Raw genomic sequence first — 21,166 nt, forward strand, 5'->3', positions numbered from 1 at the left:
CTGGGAGTCATGTGTGACACCCAGTAGCAGCAGCTGGGTTATTTGTCTAGCTCTGCTCCTCGGCTGGAAATACAATACACAAAAAGGTCTCGAGGAGCCACTCGCACAGGGTTGCAGGGCACGCGAGCAAAACTGAAAGGAGCTCTCATTTAAGCAAAGGCTCTGCATGCCTCCCAATATCAGGAGGGGAAAAAAAAACAACAACCCAAACCTCTTTAAAAAAATCACATGCTTTTTTTCCCAGAGTCATGTGAGCCTTCTTCAATGGGAGACTGCAGTGAGACAACGGAGGCTGTCACAATCTTTCTGCATGTAAAAGCTTTCATTCCTGCAGATATTTTCAATGAAAACACCAAGTTAATCTACCAGTCTTTCTTCCCCCACCATCCAATGCAGCTGTATCCGAGCTGCAGCATGCCAGCACGTGTCTGCCAGCTAAAAGTCCCCCAAACCACGGAATACAGCCTTTATTAGCTATGTTAGGCTTGAGCTGCCTATGCAAGTACTGAACACGCAAGGGAGATTTGTAATGTCAAATCACCTACTGTGTTCACCCTCCACTGACCCTAGGGAAAAACCTGGCCAAGATGTTGTGAACATGTTAAAGGCAGGCTGGGAGGATCGAAAGGAGGAGGATGAGTGTGTGCCAGATCACAGATGCACCGTCAGGGGGGTCAGGAAGCAAAATCCATCACCGCAGGCTCATAAGAGCTCAGCAGGGATGCGGAAGTCCTGATGCTCTTGTGCAAAAGACTCTGGATGCTCAAGCAGAGGGGCTGGTAACAGATTTTAGGTGGAAAACAGCACCCCCTACACTGTGTTTCCCTGATGGGCCTCCATGGTTTGCTCCCTTGAGTCCAAACGAGCTTCATGCAGCTCCCATCTTTCCAGGGGCAGTTCTGCTGCCAGTTCCCCCGGCGATAAAGCTTCCTGCCAATAGCCCTCAGCAGGCAGCACAGAAGCGGTGTTTAGTCAGTAATCCTGTTAAATACGTAATGGAATTTCCTAGTCTCACTGTACAGTAGTTTTTCTCCTTCTTCACTCACCAGGGGCAGAGCATGAGCCCTTTGCAAATGTTTGTTGGCTCCGAGACCCACGGGGAGGTTGGGCAGCAGCTGTAAGCTAATGCACAGAGCGATCAGCAAACAATGTCCCCATTTCCTCTTCACCCTAAACTGGACTTCTTTGCTTCGACACTCACCACGAATACATAAATCACAGCCATGCGAACTGCCTGACCCGCAGCAATTTAGGAAGAGACGACAACCAAAGCAGCAGGCTCGGTTTCCCCGACCACAAACAACAACAAGGGCAAAGTCCCGTGTTTGGCTTCTCCAGTTGCCCATCTTGGCTGCCACTGGCACCGTGGTGGCACCTAGAAGCCACAAGCAAGGTGTGGTTCCCTGACGGATGGATAAATATCTGTGCGCGTGGCAGTCGGTGCAACGGTGCCGCTCCTCGTACACCCAGCAACGAGCACACAACGATGGGGCTCAGCCAGGCTGGGATCTCCGTTTTAAAGGCAGGAGCTGGCCGCCAGAGAGGTGATTTGAGACAGAGCGGTGGCAAATTCCCGAAAACGGAAGGCAACTTTCACAAACCGATGTCCGGGTCCTCGTCTCACCTTGCGTGAACCCCCAGGGCTTTGCTGTGCGCCGCAAGCGTGCAGCACAGGCGGCTCGAAACATATGGGGACAGAAAAGCAACCTCAAGTGTCATTAACTGGGAAAATAAATACACGGTAGGTGTCTCGCCTCCGTTGTCCGGTTTTATATCTGGAACTAATTTCGCCGTCATTCTGATGAGTGACGAGATAATTGCTGCAGCTGGGCTATTCAGCCTATTCCAGAGAAACCTTTTTTTCATTAATTCAGGCAGTGATTACACACTCCGAGCCAAATTTCTTGTGCATGTAACCCCATTAAGGCAGTGCCTTTACCCTGGGGATGGGCTTAGCCCTCGCTGTTTAAAGAGTGTGTTCGTATTTCTTTGTTCTATGGGAGACAAAGGAAAAGCTTTTCTCCTAAATAGAAAAAACTAAGGAAATCTGATGTCTTCCTGTGCAAAACAGGACATTTAAGATGCAATCACAGATCATTAGAAATGATGCACTCTTGCCCCAGAGTCAGGAAAATGGCCAAATGATTGTCTTCAAAATACCTTCGGAATATTCTCTGTTTTCTAGAGAGCACTGGGCGAGGGGAAGGAGAAGCGTGCTGCTCGTCTGGCATGGCAGAGACTCTGCCTTTGCATGACAGATCTAGGGACAAGGATCAGAAACTATTCCCCCACCAGCTGGGAGAGATTTTGAGTCCAGGAGCGCTTTATGCAGAGGAGAGGACTGCATAAAAGTGAGAGGAGAGCCAAAAAGGGAGGAGGGGGAAAGCTGCCTGGATAATCACTGTGATAGCATCTACGGAAACGTCCACAAAGCCCTTCGTGTTGATGCTCTGTGGTTTTTTTTCCCACACAAACAGCACGATGCTCCTCTGTTCTGTGCTGGCAATAAAACAAAACGAGAGAAGGTCTGAGGTTCGGTGCTACAAAATGAGATTTCATTGCTGCTCGTGTTCCTAAATGTAAAACAATAACGTGAGGAAATAGGATTGTGCATTGACCAGGACGTATCTGCAAAAAGCAAGTGGGGTTTGTGTCAATACAATTCCCATTTAGCCAGCACAATAATATTCACTGTTTACTAGCTAAAAGGAAGCTAAAATTAGGATGTAAACCTAATCTGTCCTCCACTGACAGCGCAGAAATACATTTTCCCTGTTGTCAAGAGAAGACTGTGAGGAATCTCCCATCTTTGACCTTGACTTTGACCTTGTCTGCCTTCTCCCTTGTGTTATCCTGAGGTTTTCATCCAGCGCTTTACCTTGCGTGATCTTTAAAAAAGGGAACAATAGGAACCGAGCTGTCAAGTTAAATGGCAATTTATAGCTGTCCCCCACATCGGAAACAAAGGAGTTGAGCTTTTACATGACGGCCTCCTGGCAACACTAATTTCAAGCACAGCCCTTCAGCAAAGTGCTCTCTTGCAGCCCATTAAATGAAAACGAACCACTGATCTCATTAGCCAACGCTCTCGCAAGGCACAGCCTGCCGGCTGCCGCCGGCTGCCGGCTTTGAGCCGCTCTGAAGGCAAACGGTACAAAACCTTGCAAAGGCCAAATATCCTGTTTTTTGTCAAAAGGGGTGTTTGTAACAATCAGGTGGCTTTCACCGTCACAGAGCTGTGCACAGCCCTGTGGGTGAGGAAGGGCAATGTTCACGTCGCGCTGATATTCGTTGCAGAGGTACCTGCCTCTGCCCTGTTTCCCTCAGGACTTTGGGTCTACTTTCAGTGCAAAGCACAGCATTTTTTTTTTTCCTTTCCATTAAAACTGTGACAACACCTTGGAAATCTGTGTTGCAATTCTAAACCCCAACAGCTCAAAACTTGCTGTGAAACCAAAAGCCCGCACAATGTACCTTCAGGTAGCAGCTTGGGAGAGAGGACATCCCATGAAACTCATTTTGTTTTGAACACACACCTTACACTTAGCTCTGCAGCATCCCCATGGGCAGTCGGAGTGAGCTCTGTGTCATCCCAAGGCTCCTTGTGACAACTACAGCCGAGCAGGCTTTACTTCAACCATGTCGTTGCAACCGACCTTCTCCATGGAGAGGCAGGCACGGTGTCCATGTCTCCATGAAAGCTTTAGGAGAAGCTAGTTAAAGCAAGTGAGGTCACTCGGTGTGAAAGCATCCAAGCCCTTTAAGTTTTTTAAAGCCTGGAGCTTTGCCTTTGCTGTGCCACCCTGGAAGAAGCCTTTGCCAGAGTTGGTCAAGATAGCTTTGCTGTCATGGATTTAAGAGATGAACCAGAAATATAAAATGAATGGTTTCACAGAATCATAGAATCATGGAATCACAGAATATTTTGGGTTGGAAGGGGCTTTAGAGGCCATCTAGTCCAGCCCCTCTGCAGTGGGCAGGGACATCTTTAGCTACATCAGGTCGCTCAGAGCCCCATCCAACCTGACCTGGAATGTTTCCAGGGATGGGGCTGCTACCATCTCTCTGGGCAGCCTGTGCTGTGTTTCACCACCCTCACTGTAAAAAATATCTTCCTTAGATCTAGTTTTTCTAGTTTCACATTGGAAAATCTCACTGCTATTGCTGAGCTCAGGCAGAGGAGCAGGGCTGAAGGGGTGGGATTCCACTCCTAACATCTCGTTTCAGGGAAAAAGTCATGAAATCGCCACACCTCGCTTATCCCATCATCAAATGCAAAGGACACACGTCAGCCTTTGTAAAGCTCTTCATGCAGGTGAGTTAAAACTATCCAAAGGCACATGGCTAGTGTTGCAATCGCATTGTAAATCGTCCTGCAATCAAACAGCCACAAACAGCGTCCCCTAGTTCCTCCTGGTATTCAAAAGCAGTTAGAAAACTCTCCTTTAAAAAAGGAAAAAACGAAAAAAAAAAAAGAGGAAGAAATATGTAACACGCGTAAGGATTTTCTTAAGAAGAAGTCCCAAGAGAAAACCATGAACAGAGGGGATTATGGCAGTGAGAGGTGAGGACAACCCGGTGACATTCGAGAGCAGATGCAGAGGATGTGGGGCGGCTTTAGGAGCCGATTACACTGGGCTGCCTCTTCCTCCAGTTAATAGGAGGCAAGATTTCTTTTCTCTCTGAATTTATGTTTTCCCCTCAGCAGGGCATTAGGTGTCTCTGATAATGCTGCTGCAACACAACCCGACGAGTCAGTGCCCATCCGCAGAGCCACACGCCGCTCCGCTCGAGCACAGGCACAACCGTCCAGCACAAACCCCCACACCCCATCCCCCAACGCGCCTCTCCAGTATCAGGAGTTTTGAAGCTGGTGACTGGTCACTTCTTGACCGTGTTTATGATCTGAGGAAGATTCAGCCAAAGCATAGGAAAGGGCAGCTGATGAGTCCGCAGGGTGAGACTCGAGTGCCCATTGCACGTGCAAAGCCCTCCCTTGAGCTGGGTGCATCTTCTCTTGAGATGGGGTATAAAAGGCTTCTGGAATTAACAATCTTAAGTTAAATATATCACATGGTTATTAACTTAAATAACACCTCTGAAATATTTACACACCTGAGAAAACTTTGCTCCTGTAGGAAATTCTCTGCACTGGGAAGCTTTTGCCTCCCACTTACTGAATTTATATATAAAACCCCCCCCCTCTTTCTGTAGGTGCACATAACATGTGCATAGGTGGGTATGCTCCTGGCTTCTAAGATCATCGACAGTGGAGGCTGGCCCAAATTTGCTATCAAATAGCATAAAATAGGTGAGGCTGGATGTGCGTCGGGTCACGAGTTGATGTTTCTGCACCTCCAGCGGCTTCGTGCCTCTCGCCTTTGCCCCGCTGGTGCCAGAACTGCCTGCGTAGAGAAGCGCTGCTCCGGCTCCTTGCTTCGCAGGCACCAGGAGGCAGCAAATACACAATAAAGGTGCAAAGCCAAAGAGAAAATATACCCTGGCTGTTGCTTTGCCTCCTGTAGCTGATGCGCAGCTGGGGAAGTAGCAAAATGTGCCACCACGTTCCTGTTTTTAGTTGCAGCAGCTTCTTCCTTCTGGGCCTGCAGAGTTTTGCTGGCTCACGCCGTCCTTTTCCTTTACCTCCAGGCAAAACCTGACATTTAGGTTCACCCGCTGCGTGAGATGCAGCCAGATCCTGAAAGGAGCCCTATGCCACGCTGCCAGGGCTGGAAACGCTGCAGGAAAGTAATCGCCCTCCTGGCTTCTGCACGGAGACGGAGCTCGCTTCTGGGGGTAGAAAACACAGTGGCTCTTGTGGCACTCAGTGCCTCAACATTTGGTAATTTGGTGTAATGAGGGCTCTGTTATTTGCTTCTAGGAATGCAAGAACGGCTGCACTGGACCAGGGGAGATCCCGTTAGCCAGTGCCTGTCTTTGTAACAGGCCCACTCAAAGTGCCCTTTCTCCAAAGCCTCCCACGAGAGGGTGCTTGGAAACTGGTTGAAGAGCCCTTTCTGGGCTGAGCAGACAAATAACATCCTCAACCATACTGGAGGGGGCAATCACAGATGAGAAGGTACTAAATTAAGCCAAGGGATAAGGAGTCTGTGAGAAGGAATCACCACGGCCAGCAAAATACAGGGGTAGTGGGTCCCTGGGGCAAAACCACCTTCCTGTGATGGTTACATCCTCAAAGCAACACATAGTCATTTCTGGAGGACACAGACATCAGGGCCTCGCAGCAAAGTGTGAGCACTCAGTGATTAATTCTCTCTGCTACATGCAAACCCCATTTTCCCTTCCTCCTCCCCACACCAGGGAATCACCCCGTTAACAGTGAAAAGCCAAAAGGGTGAGCCTAACCCCGAAGGGCAAAACAGGATTCTTGAGAGCTTGCAGGGAGGAGAGCGTGCCCATCTACAGCAGAATGAACTCGCTTACACCACCGGATCATTTCCTTCAAAACTTCCTCTGAAGCGATATAAATTTTGGTAGGGCAGACACAGTCCCTGCAGAAACGCTGCATTGGATTAGACGTATGAATTACCTGTGCAGCAGATCTTTAATATTACATGGCTCTTCCATACGCCAGAGACAGATATAACCGACACCCAACAGTCAGAAGTCCATGAAGCAATACTTATATGGGAAATAAAAAGGCCTTTTAATATATTTTTCAAATGGAAAAGGAGATTCACTATCTGAACAGGTTGCTGAGGGGTGGGTGGGGATGTTGCAGCATCGGTTCTGCTCGTTGAGATGCCTCCAACCATAGGTGCTCCGGTTTCACCATCAGTCACTGTGCTTGGTGGAGGGCTCTCACCCCCAGGTCTGCCGCCCAAGGTCACCGAGATGTGCACGGTGCTTCCACCCTTGCAGCCTCTCCCCTTGGCGTGCAAGAAAACCCACTGTGGGTATTTTGCTCCTCGGCTGGACTTGAAAGTGATGCAGCAAAGCAGCTGTGCCCCCTGAAACTTCACAATCAATCAGCTTATCTGTTTTTATTGCCTCTCCAATGTCCCTGTACTGTGTCATACCCTTCTGGACAGACCTCCGAGGTGTCGGGGCTGACAAGGTTGAGACAGAGTCTCTAGGGCATTCCTCGGGCACGCAGTTAGACCAAGTCCTAAAGTTTGGTGCTGGAATAGATATAGCTAAGCCATTCCACTCGCACAGCAAAATTCAGCATCATGACGTGGTGACCATCCTTTCCAGAATGGCCGTGGTGGCTCCATAATCAGTGAACAGGCCATCCAGAGGAATGCAGACATACCCATTTCAGCTAGACGTCTAGAAACATGGTAGTGCCTGGACATAATCTGCTGCTTGCCATATTTCTGGGTATGAAACAGCTTGTCATTGATAAGGCAAAGAAACAAACGTGAAAGCCAAGTGGCTGACCTCCCCAAATTTGTAGGCGGTCATCGCTGTAGGTTCAGCTTGACTTCCAAGGTTGTTTCTGAACACTGGTGAGATCTAGGACTTACAAAAGGAGGTGACTACACCGAGTTTGGTTCCTGCATTTATTTTGCGGTGTGTATTTAAGGAGGCTTTCTCTGCTGGAAGGGCTGACAGTGCATCAGAAGTCGCACAGTGATGCCTTGTGCCACGTGTCACCTGCAACACGGACGCTCATGTTCCAGGTCCAGGTGCTGGGCTGGGATCCTTGGGCTGGGATCCCTGGGGAGCGATCACGACATTTGTGATGGGGATCTCCAGCTGCGTGGAGAAAAGGCATTTCCAGCCAAGATGGGGAGTCATGAACCCAGAGGAGAAGCTGCAAGTGCCGTTTCCAGTGAGAAGAAACCCACGTGGCCCGTGGGACCACTCCTTCACATGGCTCTCGGTACCAACAGGCAGGTCAACTAAATCAGTGGTGATCCAAAGGGCATCAACCTGGTGGTTTCTTTTTCCTACAGGAGGCCCTAGCACAGGTCCTGGGGCCCCTCTCTGAAATGTGCGCAGCAAATACACACCTGAGATCTCTGGGTATTTGCAGTTCATAGCACTGGGAGGTTTGCTCTGAGCAGAGGATCAAGTTCTTTCTCCATCTCTCTCCCTCGGGATGTACCTTAACAGCTATCGACTCGGTAAAGCACAGAATGAACTAAACAGCAGTGCTGTGACATATTGGTTATTCCTCTATTTACTGTTCGGTCTCACAGTGGACCTTGAGCGACGCCAACGGCAAACAGCAGGATTGAAATAACGTCTGCTCGCTCTCCTGCAGCATGTGCAAAAGCCCCGAGGACCCAATCCCATTGTTTTTCCTAATTTATACTAGGAAAACCTTGTATTTCCTCCTCCCCATGAAAATCATTATCCTTCCAGCCAAGAGCTGAGCACGGCTCTAGGGATCCCATCAGGACAGCCGAGCCTGTGGCCAGAGTTAAGTGGGATGAAAACGCGCAAACTCTTTAGGATTCTGCCCAAATTCTCCCACTGTGTAATTCAGCACAGGATAATGCAGTTTCACTAACTTGATGGATGTCTTAGATCATCTCCAGACCAAACAGATGCTGTGCTGAATAAATACACCTGTAACTTATTCATTTTAGCACGCTGAATGACACCCCTAGCGCAGCTAGGGAGGAGGAAAGTGGAGACACTTACTGTAACGCACTGCTTGAAGGGGACTGCCCTAATATTGATGCTGGATATTGCACCTAGAAAAAAAAAAGCTGATGTGCACCTAAGCTTCTAGGCCTGTTACTTTTTTTTTTTAGTATTTCAGCCCTATTTCCAAAGCCCAACACCCGGCTGGAATAAATCACTGCAAGAGGCCAAACTGAAAACTAAAGGTGCAGCGAAGAACAACTCACATTCGTGACTCTGTTTCGAATATTGCTGAGGTCCTTGCAATGTGCTGGCTTTGTCTTCCCAACACAGATGTGGTAGGGCCGCTGTCATCCCCACCTTACAGAGCTGGCTCAAAGGTGTTTGAAACAAATCCCAAATTTGTTTAAGCTTCAATCTCTCCTGGAACGTTTGTACCCAAATCCTTTAAACGATTAGCGCTGAGTGACCTGCTGCAGCTGGGTGGGAACTGAGCTTTCATTGCTAGGCTGGTTGAAGGCTAAAATCATCTGTGCTGGAGCCATACCTCTGCAGGAGCTTTGCAGGGATTGAAAATCCAATTTCAAGTTATTCAGCCGCTGTGAAGCCTTTAATGCTTGCAAAATTCAAGGTTAAAAAAAAAAGAAAGAAAGAAAGAAAGAAAGAAAAAGAAACAAGAACAACACACCATCAGCTTCTCTACTGGTGCGACAGGATAAACAAATTCAACAAGGTAAAGTAATCAGGTATGTGTCTGACAGGCCACAGGGCACAGCATGTAAAAAAGACTCAGAAACTCCCTTTTGGCATGGATCTCCTACAACTCCCTCAGGATTACAGAAGCTTTTTCCCCATCCTTGAATCCCAAGCAGTGGCACAGCCATGCAGAGGAGGTGCAAAGGCATTTGGCTCCAGGACAGAATAGCCCATGCTGTAAGACTGGAAACGGATTTCAGCTTTGAGGGGTGGATTTTCAGCTGGAGGAGCAAAGCAGAGAAGTAAGGACTCGTCGTGCCCAGCAGCCACCGCGAACAGCACGGGCTGGGCCAGAAGAGACCCAGGGGAGTCAGTTTGGGCTATCCAACCAGTAAGTGGTTGGGCTGGTCGGAAATGTCATGGACTTGCTTTTGAAAAGCACTGGTTCATCTGAACGTTGTGTTCAGCTTTGCATCTGACACCCATAGTGAGTCTACCTCGAAGCTAAGGACCACGTTTCTGCACAGCAAGACCAGGCTTTTTGGGAGAGTTCATGAGCAGCTGCCAAGTTTAGGGGCTTCTATTTTTCCAAGGGAGAGGAAGGGGGAAGCGGTTTCTGGTTTGGAATGAAAACTCAAAAAAAAGAAATTCTCCACTTCCAAAAAAAAAAAAAAAATCCACATTGCAGCCAGCCCAACTAAATCATGTCAGCCTGGATTTTGGATCTGCATTGACCTTCTTGCATTGAAATGGCTCCTCTGTTGCTGGATGACAGGCAGCAGATAAAAACCGACCTTTGCATCTCTTCTTCTCTCTGCCACGTTGGGCTGGACCTCCGTGGTGGCTGATCTGAGCTGTCCTGGTGACTCCTGCACATCCACCTCCAGATCAAAGCCTCAAAGAGGGGCACCATTCTGTTGAAGCAGGAGAGTCTGGGCTGCCTTCCTCCACTTGGGAAAGAATTTTTGATGGGCTCTGCCGTACAACAGAAGGACAATGCAGACGGTGGTTGTTCTCCACTTTGGTTCACTGACACAGTTCGAAGACGATTTTTTATAGCTAGTCCTGCAGAACAGCATGCAGGCTCCTTGTCCATGCCCTTGGCTACCCAGCCAGGAGGGAAAACCTGGCTGCGCCTTGTTCCACAGCATCCCACAGACTGCAATGAACACTTCCCTTCCCACCAAGACGTATAAAGGCCTTGTACAGCCTGGAAAGATGGGGAAATTCCTTTTAGGTAATTCAGGATTTGGTCCTGAAGCTCTGCTTTTAACAGAACATTGGATTCTTGCCTCATTTACACCACAGTCAGCGGCGTTAACACGGATCATTCAGAGTCGTGCTGTGTTGGCTGGCTGTCACCTCCACACATTTCTCACAGACGCTTTCCTTTCCACTCTACCCCATTGCACTGCCTGGCCATGGAAAAGGGGATGTTGGTTTTGGATCCAAATCACCTGATCCTGAGGACACCTCAAGATCTTGCATGTTGAGGTTTATTCTTTCTCCTGGTGTTCAGCTCCCTTTGGGACCGTCTTTCTGCAGAGGTTTGCTGGCTCTCAGCCCTGCTTCCCTACAATGATGGTCCTGCAGAGAGCCCTGGGCCGATTGCAAAGGTTGGGATAAGGTGGAGCAGCTCTGCCTTGAGTGGACAAGTTCAGACCTGAGCTTCTGAGGTTCAGATCTGCTCCTGTCTCTGCTAACTGCACTAACCGAGACTTTGCCAGGAAGCACGAGCACCCGAACAACAAACAATCCACCACTGCGCGGCCAAAGCTCGTCTGGGATCTTCAGTTTGATTTTAGATACCTGAAGGTAGAAACCAAAAACACCCTCAGCGCAACGCAATGCCCAACGATCCCATCTTGCACCACCACGAGCCAGGTCCATGTCCCAACCTGCAAGTCTTTTCAGTGGTTAATGACGGCAACCATCCTGGCTCAGTTGCCTCTTGTCTACTCCTCAGGCATCTCTGATTCCTATCTTACCACCTGGGTGCTTGACAAATCCTCATGTGCTCTTTGAAGTTTGATGGTAGGCTTGTGCAGAAATCTTAGCCATATCTTCAGCTTCTGCTGGCGACACCTGGATCCTGAAGAAAGGTTTGGTCTCTGCTGGACTTGCAGAGAAGGGATTCACCATCACCTCTTCCTCCTGCAGGCTCAAACAGTTTTTCTGCTTGGGTTTTGTCATCTATCCATGCATTTCCCTTCTCCTCTGCTGCCAGGATCTGCACATCAATTACACCCAGGCTGCTGTGGGCAGTGTTTATAACTGCCAAAACCAACGCAGGCTTCCTCTAGGAAAACAAAAGTCATTAAAATTAATAATAACCTGCCAGGAACTCATGAGACAGTGAATCAGCATTTAAACTCAGATCTCACTAGGCTCTCTACAGCCCGGCCTCGTAGGGCTTGGAAGCTGGAAGAAACAAGTTTCAAATAATTGTGTGTTCATGCTTGGATTTTAATTATAACCACATGCAGACACCATCTGACATTTTACGAGCATTTCTCTTAAAGGCATGAGTTTGGGATAACCACAAAATCCAAGGGAGGCAGTGAGTGAATTATACACTTTACTCCATCCATCCATCCAGATATAAATTATGTTTGAACGTGATTTCAAGACCCTGTCTCTGTCTTCATTAGAGCCAGCTCACCCCAGCCTAGTAAATCCCGTGTAAAGGCAGCGTGAGGAAAGCCAGCCCTGAACAGCAAGGTCTGTAACAAGCTCCCAGACAGCTGCTCTGTAAATCAGGGGACTTGCATGATCCTATAAATCACGACCCCAGTTAGGGTCAGACCTGCACGTGCTGCACAAAGTAATACCCAAGACTGCCTGGATCCCGAGGGAAGAACGCCAGCGTTTCTCTCCACAGCAAATTTCAAATTACTGGGCTCTGCAAAGACCTTGTCTCAGAGGAGCCCAGCACCGAGCAAAATAAATCCTGGTCTTTTAGGGATTCTGCTCTCACCTGATCTAGATATCTGTCTCTAGAGAAGGAAGAAAAAGAGTTGTGTTGCCAGATTTAATATCTTATAATGGCTCCACTTGGAAGTTGCTCAGGGCTTTGCAATGTAATGAGCAATCCTGGTGGGGATGGATTAGCAGTCAGAGTGCAGGTGAAGGGGGTCAGCCATGCAAAAGAAAAGTAGTTTGTCCACATTTCTGAGGCCAAATAACTACACAGAGCCATAAACTAGAATATACGCTAGTTTTGCCCACCCAAGAGTCTCAGCACGCTTGGCGCACTGCAGGTCACCAACACATGGCCCCCTTGTCTGTCGGGTAAAAATCACTTGGTTCATTTGAAGCCAAGGAAATAGGAGTACTGCAAGGTTAAGCCAACTCCAGTCATGCTCTCCTCTGCTCAGCAAATAAACACGGCATTGTTTTCCTCTCACGGTTTCTCTGGAAGGCACCAAACATGTCTCTGAACGTCGCCCATCTGAAGGCACAGGATGGGCACCAGACACAGCCCAGGAGGACATGGACAACCAGAGGTGCTGATGTTCCAGCAGAGAAGGGACTATGCAGCAGGACTTGATTTATTTGCACAAACACTGAGCAGGCACAGCTGGCGCCAGCGTGTTTCTGGTCATGCTCGTCTGCAGGGTTATGCTTGGGCCAGGCTTCATAGGCTATATGGGAACCAGAAACGTGCCGGCTGCTTAATATCTTTAATTTCTTGCTTGTTCAACACCCTACCAGGAAGAGCTGCAATTCCCTACATTTAATGTTGGGCAGGTTACATCCTGCAGTGTAATTTCATTAGCTTCTCTGGGTACACGGAGCATGAATTTGCTCGGTTCGAAGCTGTACGGTGTTCGCCAACCACGTAAACAAGGGGGGAAAAATCGACCCATAAAGGCAGCTGTGAATTTGCTGTGGCTGAATGCAAACTGACACAAACAGCCTCTTCCTTAGCTAGAGAGATAATGAAATCACTTGGTCATGGAAGCATGCACATTATACACACAGTCCTCTTTGGGAAGGTCTACCCAGGGCCACCAGTGAAAACACATGGGGTAGACTATGGTTCTTCTCTATAGGGGGCTAATAATTCTGGAGGAAGGGAGATCTGCAGGGGCCCCAGATGGAGTTTAACCCCTTCCAGTGCTTTCTAGGAGCAGTCACTGATGCTCTGACCTTTACTGAGCATCTGAGACCAAGACAGAGATTTGCAGAGGACCTGAGAGCAGCAGGAACTTCAACCAGAGTATCCGAACCTGCCTTGCTTGCATGCTACCCTCCCTCCTCAGACTTTCATTTTTTCTGCTTATAGTTTAGGATCTGCAGCCTCCTGAGACAGCGCCGCATCCCCGCACAGCTGAGCTGCAATCCAGTCGGTCCCATCTTGCCATCTGTCTCTCCTCTCAACCAGTCTCCTCCAGCCATGCCCATCTGGCAGCAGTGTAAGCTGTTAGCTGGTGGAGACAGCTTTGCCCCGTACCCTCTCACCACTGCCCAGCAGCTTTTATATTGACATATATGACAATATATTTACACGTCAACTCTAAAATGAAAGCTGAAATCACCTACAACTGTGTGGGTCAATCCCACAGGTCCAGCTTTCAGCCTTTTCATGCCCAACCCTTGTAAAACACACTCCACAACCCCAGCAGCATGGCATGAACAGCACAGACGATGACCTGAGCCGATATTTCACTTCAGAAAAGCTTTGCAAAGCCAGCAGGCATCTTACACCGCTCCCCATCCGTGGGGCTGGGCTGGGAAAGGCTGAGCTGCTCCCTCTGGGGATGGGCACATCCCACACCAGGTCCTGCTTACACAGAGGTTGTCCCATAGTGATGAACAGCTCTTGGGTCTGCTTGTTGGGGGAGGCTGTTGAACCCTGCAAATATCATCAAGGTCCTGGAGAACATGCAGAAATTCCTGATGTTTTGCCACGGACAATATATTCGTTTTCTAATTAAGGTTAGGCATTGCAAAAATGGGCCCATGGATGGACTTTTGGCTGGCAGATGAGAAGGCAGAGCAGAGGCAGTGGTAGGGTTGTTATTCTTAATTTAACCTGTTGCATAAAGAGTTACCACGCACGACAACACAGCGGCATCACGCAGCTGTAATTTCTTGTGAGAGGAACACAGAAGAAATAAAATGAATCAAAATTCCCTGGATAAGTTTTTAAAACTTATTGTTTGGAGAGGGGAAAACCACATATTGTTTGGTTTGACTCACAGCAGGACCATCTGGGATCTGAGCACACTGCCCTGAACCACCACGCACTTCGCATCGCCGGTGCCCACGGCTTTGCGAGATGCTCTGGTAACTTTGGAGACAGGTTGTTCCCGTGAGGCTAAAAGCACTGGTAAACTGGGACAGCAGCTGAGCAGCCAGCACCTATGCCTCAGAGCAAAAAATGATCTGAAACAAGCACAGTCCTGACAGCAGATGAGAGAGGGAAAGGGAAAGGAAAAAATGGCTTTTCTGGGCACAGAAAGCGCACGGCTTTCCCAAAGGGTGCTTGAAAAGGTCTTGCATACGACACCTCCTCTCCTGCAAGGTTATTTCTTACCAATTCAAAAGAAAAACTCTTCCCCAACATCTTTTTTCCCCCTCTTTGCTCCTTCCCGTTCCTCAAAGCCCCTGCGCAATTTTGCTGGATTTGCAGCATCTTGTTTGGCAGAGTCCAAGGAGGTTTGAGTGAGTGTGAGGTTCCTGGGCAGGCGTAGTACAGACCAGCTACTTACCGTTCTCCTGGCTCTTATGAAACGCAGGCAAATCCACCCTCTGGTCAGGTTTATTTGTGGCCTTTTATGTTGCATTTTGGAACATGTCATTCTGTGTATTTTTGCAGGAACAAGAACAATCTTAAAGAAGCATTAAATAATGAATTGCCCTGAATAACAGCCCTGCTGACGCCACTAATGACTAGAAATCCTGTCATCTTTGGTTAGAAGTGCAATAATACATGGTTTACTTGTGGATATTTTAAGCATGCATCAGCAAAACATCTGGAAGTTTAAGTTAGTGATTAAATAAACTGCTGTGCATCTTTCAGGGTGATAGTTTTAGAGAGTTACTGTTTTGGTAAATAACCCACAGCCACAAAATAATGTTACATAAGTAAACACACTTTCATCTTCTGGTTTTTATGCCTTTTCACTAGCTGGCATTTGCAAAAGCAAAAGTGATTTTTTTTTATTCTCCCATTAATAACACAGCATAAAACATAAAGGAGAAATAACTCCAGTACCAGCTGGGTACGGAGGGACTGATGCCAGCGCGGAATCTGGGTCGCTTTACGTATACTGAGATTTTCAAGTGACAGATTAATTGGCTTGATGATAATTCACTGAAAGCAGGGAGAGCTGGAGATGTCACACTCCCCATACTCCTCCCTCTACATGTGACAGCCCAGGGCTATGCTGCTTGCTTTGCCCGGATGCTTTCTGGGGTTGTCCCACCAGCTTTGGAGAAATGAGGGGTTTTCATATCACCTTCTGGGCACACACCGCCTGGTTTTGCCCCAAGCCAGCCAGATTCAGGAGCGCTGGTGCCTTCAACAGCAAGCCCCCTTCCAAATTGCAGTGAATAATCTTCGGTTGCGATTATAAAAAGAAAACAGCACGGGAAACCAGGGAAGGAACATGAAATGAAAGAAAGGGGTTTTTTTCTGATTTAATTTGCACAGGACAAAAGAAAATTGTGCCTGGTTAAGAACGTGTAAGTGAAGACGCATCGCAAAGCTACCGTCATTAGCTGGTGATGTTGAAATGAAGTCCACATGATGACAGTCGCAAGATAAGGGGAACATAAATAATGATGTGCCCTATAAATAATCTGAGGAGGCCCCACTTCCTCACCTCCACGGGAGCTGCAGAGAGGAGATCTGCACTGCAAGCATTAATCAAACCAGAGAACCAGGGAGACTGGTCTGGTTGGTGGAGATGTTGACTTGTGGTCCAGTGGATACCAACCCAGGCCATCGTCCAAGGCAGGTTTGGATGCAAGGTGGGTTTGGGCGAGTAGGGCAGGGACAGGAGGTACAGGGGTGAGGTCTACAGCACCCATGGCTTCTCTTCCCCATCCTGAGTAAATCGCAGGGTGTCCCTTGCTGGACAGCCTGATGGCTCTTATGGAAAACAAGTGTGGACAACTTCCCAACATAGTGTGACTTGCAGCCACGCTGATGGAGAAAATAAAACAAAACAGGAGTCTCCAGACTTCCGAGTTGGTGTTTCTGCTGCACTGCCTGTAGGTATTAGCCCTCAGGCACCACTCCGCTGAAAATTTCTAGTCTATCGCCTTGTCACCAATGTGTTCATTCCTCACTGCAGGGCTGGGGTTGTTTTGTCCACTTGGAGTAGTATCTTCTTCAACTCCTTTCTTTGGCCTTTAGATACCAGGGACCTCTGACCACCTCCCTACCCCCATTTCTGAGGTGCCTCCCCACAACTGATTTTCCCACGGCCAACACGACGAAAGATCCCCAGCCTTCTTCTCCACGCTACTGTGCCTCCATAAAAATTCAACCCAACTTTTTAATTTCCTTTGGTGCCAGCTCCACAGATTTCGTTTTCTCCGGGAGATCAATATCCAAACGTCTGTGTGATTATTGCAGCTTCATGAGTCTACAGCTGGAGGTCACCTCCAGACTTGTTCATAAATAAATCATAAAATGTTATTATTTATAAAGTGTCAACAGTGTGATAAGTGCAACATAAGGCAAATTCACTGTGGCAGCCAACTTCCAATCTGTCTTCTTCCTGCAGATTTCTGATCCAGCTACACAGAGCGCGCTCTGTGCAATTGCTCAGCTCCTCGGAGAAGCAAGATTTAACTCCCTTGCAGGCAACGAGGTCCCACCGTCGATTCTGAGATTCACTCCTTGTGTCTCAGCTCCCATGGGAATGGGCTGGGAGCATGTCTGCAATCTCATTCTCCCCTCTTCAACCATCCAGCCTGAGTATTGATGCCCACGATCATGGCATCGGTGGACGGTCAATTTGCCTGGCTCATAGACGACCACACTGCAACCGTGAGGATGTGTCAGTGATGGGAATGAGGGTTAGAAATAGCTTGAGGCAGGGAGAGGTTTTCTATTTCTCACCAGTCTGCTAGGAGATGAAGACTGCAGGCAGCTTCTGGCCTCTAGTGCTCTTTGGGAACGCCCAAACCCTCTGAGCCTGCACAGGCAACGGCACGAGCCTGGAGAGCCAGGGTTCAAAAGAGCATTTTGCTCCCACTGCATCACAAATGTCAGGGCAAACAGAGGCTCCAATTAGGCAGGGCCTCAGCTGGACAATTAGACAGACACTTCCAAGCAGTTTTCCCCACTGAATAAGTTATTTCTGCTGCGGGAACACCCTCCTGTGAGAGATAACGGCAGCAGATTGGTTATTTCAATCGCTTCATTTAGTCTGCGTAAATATTACCAGAAAGTGACCTTTAGCATCTACCAGCACGGTATGAAATCCTTCCCTGCCCCAAAAACCCCTGTTTCACAGAGCCTCTGAACTATTTACCTTATATTTAAATCACCCAGGAGATATTTCACTCTGAAAGGGCAAAGTGGGCACTTTGAAATAACTCGCAAGCAAACATGCAATGTAGCTAGAGATCTGGCTGTCCTTCTCCTCCGTGATGAGTTTGCACCAAGAAAGGGTGAACCCAAAGAGCGGCTGCAGCCCGGATTTCACCACTCTGGCGTCTCCCACAAGAAGACTTGTCAAACAGCCCAGTGGAGCACACACTTCAGCTCCCAGTCGACTAACGTTGAGAGCTGCTCTTCCTCCATGGCTGTTTGCATACAGCTCTGCTTGTCCCCTTATATTGAAGGCAGCAAGCTCTCATCTGAAGGCATCGGGACTTCCAAGCTCCAGCAAGATCAGAGCATCTCTGGAGCAGAGCTTGCTTTGGTCCTGTTGGTTTTGGAGGAAGGACAGGTCTGTGCAGAGAAACTCTGCCTGCAGTGGCCTTGCCCTCAATTTGAAGGAATAAAAAAGCAGCCTGTATCTGCAGGATACGAGACAAATCCTGCATATCCATATTTTCTGTGCAGTTCTTGGTGGACCAGGTTGAAATATTTGCCGAGGCAAATCAAAGAGGTAAGTTTCCTCAAGACTGAAGATTTAATTAAAGCACAGCTTGAAAAAAATCTAAAAAGCTCACAAGTGTTTTAAAGGTATCAAACCAGAACATTTTAACATTCAAGAGTGAAGCCTTTTCATTTTTCGTTTCAGAAGGGCTTGTTATTTTAGTGTCTTACATACTGAAAAAGAAAACAGTCAAAATAGAAACAGAACATTTTGATTGACCAGAAGGTTTGGGGGATTTTCAGTGGTACTCTCCAGGAGAGGTTGCAATGTTTTCTCTGACTCAGAGCAAGAACCCGATTTGGAAGTGTGGCATTTTTTCATGCTGAAATTGTGCCCTCCCTGTAACCCACCGGTGATTAGAGATGATTTACATACTGGGCTTAAGTGAAACACGGTGGAGGAACACCACCCAGTCATTTAGGCAGGAAACAAAGAATAGTTTATCTAATAGAGACAACGATGGGCTGGGAAATAGGCTGGAAAATTTGGCTTCTCACGTCCAGCTTTTGGAAACAACACGGAGATCTGTCAGCGCTGTCAAGCCATCGAGTCCTCACCTCCACCCAGAAGCACTGCATCCCACAACATCCCCTAGCACAACGCCAAAGTGATGGACCTGTACGAGCTCAGGGGACACAGTCCAAAAAACCCCAGCCATCCCAGACTGAGTTAATGGGGCGACGAGTTTCCTCCCCTCTTCTCTCCACAGACTGGCTCCTAGGGCTGTTGGCAGCCACGAGATGGTCCCTATGCATTTCCTTCCTGTACAACTGAGCTGGAAAGAAAAGCAATTCTGCAGCCTTGACTTTTTTTTTTTTAACAATCTCGATGCTACCTGCACTGCAGTTCTGCAAATTAATCTTGGGGATGCTCACACACACCCAGGGTCGGTGTCGGCACAGCCTGCACAGGAAAGCAAACCTGCCGCGCAGACGGCCTGAGTCACGGCTGGTAGGAAGGGAGGCTCGGGGAGGGGGAAACACAGCCAGAGAGATCGATATGCTTGAGGCGGCGTATCAAAAGCACTGGAGAGAATCCCATCAATAAGACAGTAATCAACCCACAAAACACCTTTACCTCCCTCCCTCCCTCCTCAAACATTTGATCAGTGAATATAAAAGTACACAGATGTCACGGGAAGAAAAGCGGCTGTAAAAGGCGGTTGGCAACTCTGTGTGGTTGTTAATAGGAAAGAAGAGAAGCAGAGAAAGCAGCGACGGGGGAAGAAAACAGGGGTGTCAAAGGGCGTTCAGATAAAAGACAACCTCGCTGGCATCCTTGGTAATGAAGGATTACAGCTCACACTTGCAGGGACCTATGCCTATGGATGTGAGTGGGCACCTTCATCACTTGTGCTTCAGCTTCGTGTCTCCTCTTCAGCAGGGACACGATCCTTCCAAAACGTTGGATGCCACAAAGGGGCCACAAACATGGGGGGGCAGGGAAGGAAAAAGCAAGAGGTCTGTTTTCAGGGCGAAAGGAGAGTAAGCGAGCGCTTTTACAACCTCCTCATCTCGATCACCCAAGAGAGAATGGCTGGGTCGAAATCTCCCTGTCGAATTTGCCCTGCCTACGGAGATGATTACAGCCAATATGAATTAAAATCCAACTACTTTTTACCATTGTTAATGCTGCTCATCTGCTGCTTGGCGTGTCATTCAGCAGGGACAGTGAAAAGACACAGGAGTTTTTGATCCTCGTTACCTCTTCATCAGTGCTGCCAGGAGGTTTTCAGCCGCGGACATGACTCAATTTGGATCAGATTTAATGTGGAAGAGAACCCTTGGACATTGCAAACAATATCCGTGTCAACCCAGACCAGAAAAGGAATGATCCGAGGGGTGACAGGTGGTAAAGAAGGAGCCCTGAAATCTTTGGTCTTGAAAGATGAGGAAGAAATATCAAAAGCGATAAACAAAGAAGCAAAAAGCTGACGAGCCGGGTGACATATTTGGGTGAAAACCACGGCAACGATCTCTGTCTGTATGTCAGGCATCAGACACTCTCTAGGTGAGAAAAAAGGGATTGAAATGGAATTGGAACCAAGTAATTGCATATTTTACCTCCTGTTTTCCGTCTTGTTAGTTCAAAAAGAAAAAAACACCAAAAAGCAACAACAACCTCCTTTGTCTTACCGTGCTAAACATTTTGCCTTCGCAAATCAATGAAAATGAAATTCCTCTTTCTCCTTCAGTCCTCTACCAGCTATTTTGTCTTCTGTGGAAGAAAGGGCTGTGAATACATTAACATATAGATGCACCTGATCACTGCCCGAGTTAAAGACAAGGAGTTTTCTTTGGAGTAGGCTGCACGGTGCAGCTGGAGTAATTATCACTTCACCAATCTTGGAGACAGTAAAATTGGTCTGGGACATTAAAAAAGAAGGAAAAAAGAGATTTGTGTCTTTTATTTAACTAGGCGATGGCTCTCAATTAACACAGAATAAAGGTTTCTTGCGATTTCAGCTTTATCCTCCACACGACTCCAATGCAGAGAGCGAGCAGATCAGAAGACAGCAATTCCAGACACACACTTGTTGTTTGTCCAGCTGGTTTTCATTCCTCTTTGATGCTTGGGACTGGGGTATTTTTTCACCCAAGCAGTTAAACGAGAACATCTCAGGTTTGGCTGCATTTTGTACAAAGATGTCTCCCATCCGCGGTAGCTTGCTCTTTTCCCCGCTGGACTGTCATGGTAGGACCACAGTGACATCGGTGTCACAGATGCTACAGCAAGAGGTATCGATGCTGTGAGTGTTTGGGCACTGCCTCAGCAGCTGGGCCCAAAGTTGGAGCCAGTAGCCCATAAAGCAGATTTAATGAAGGTCCAGTGATCTCATATGC

The sequence above is a fragment of the Leptosomus discolor genome, chromosome 4, assembly GCF_034619465.1.
Source record: "Leptosomus discolor isolate bLepDis1 chromosome 4, bLepDis1.hap2, whole genome shotgun sequence".
Lineage (NCBI taxonomy): Eukaryota > Metazoa > Chordata > Aves > Leptosomiformes > Leptosomidae > Leptosomus > Leptosomus discolor.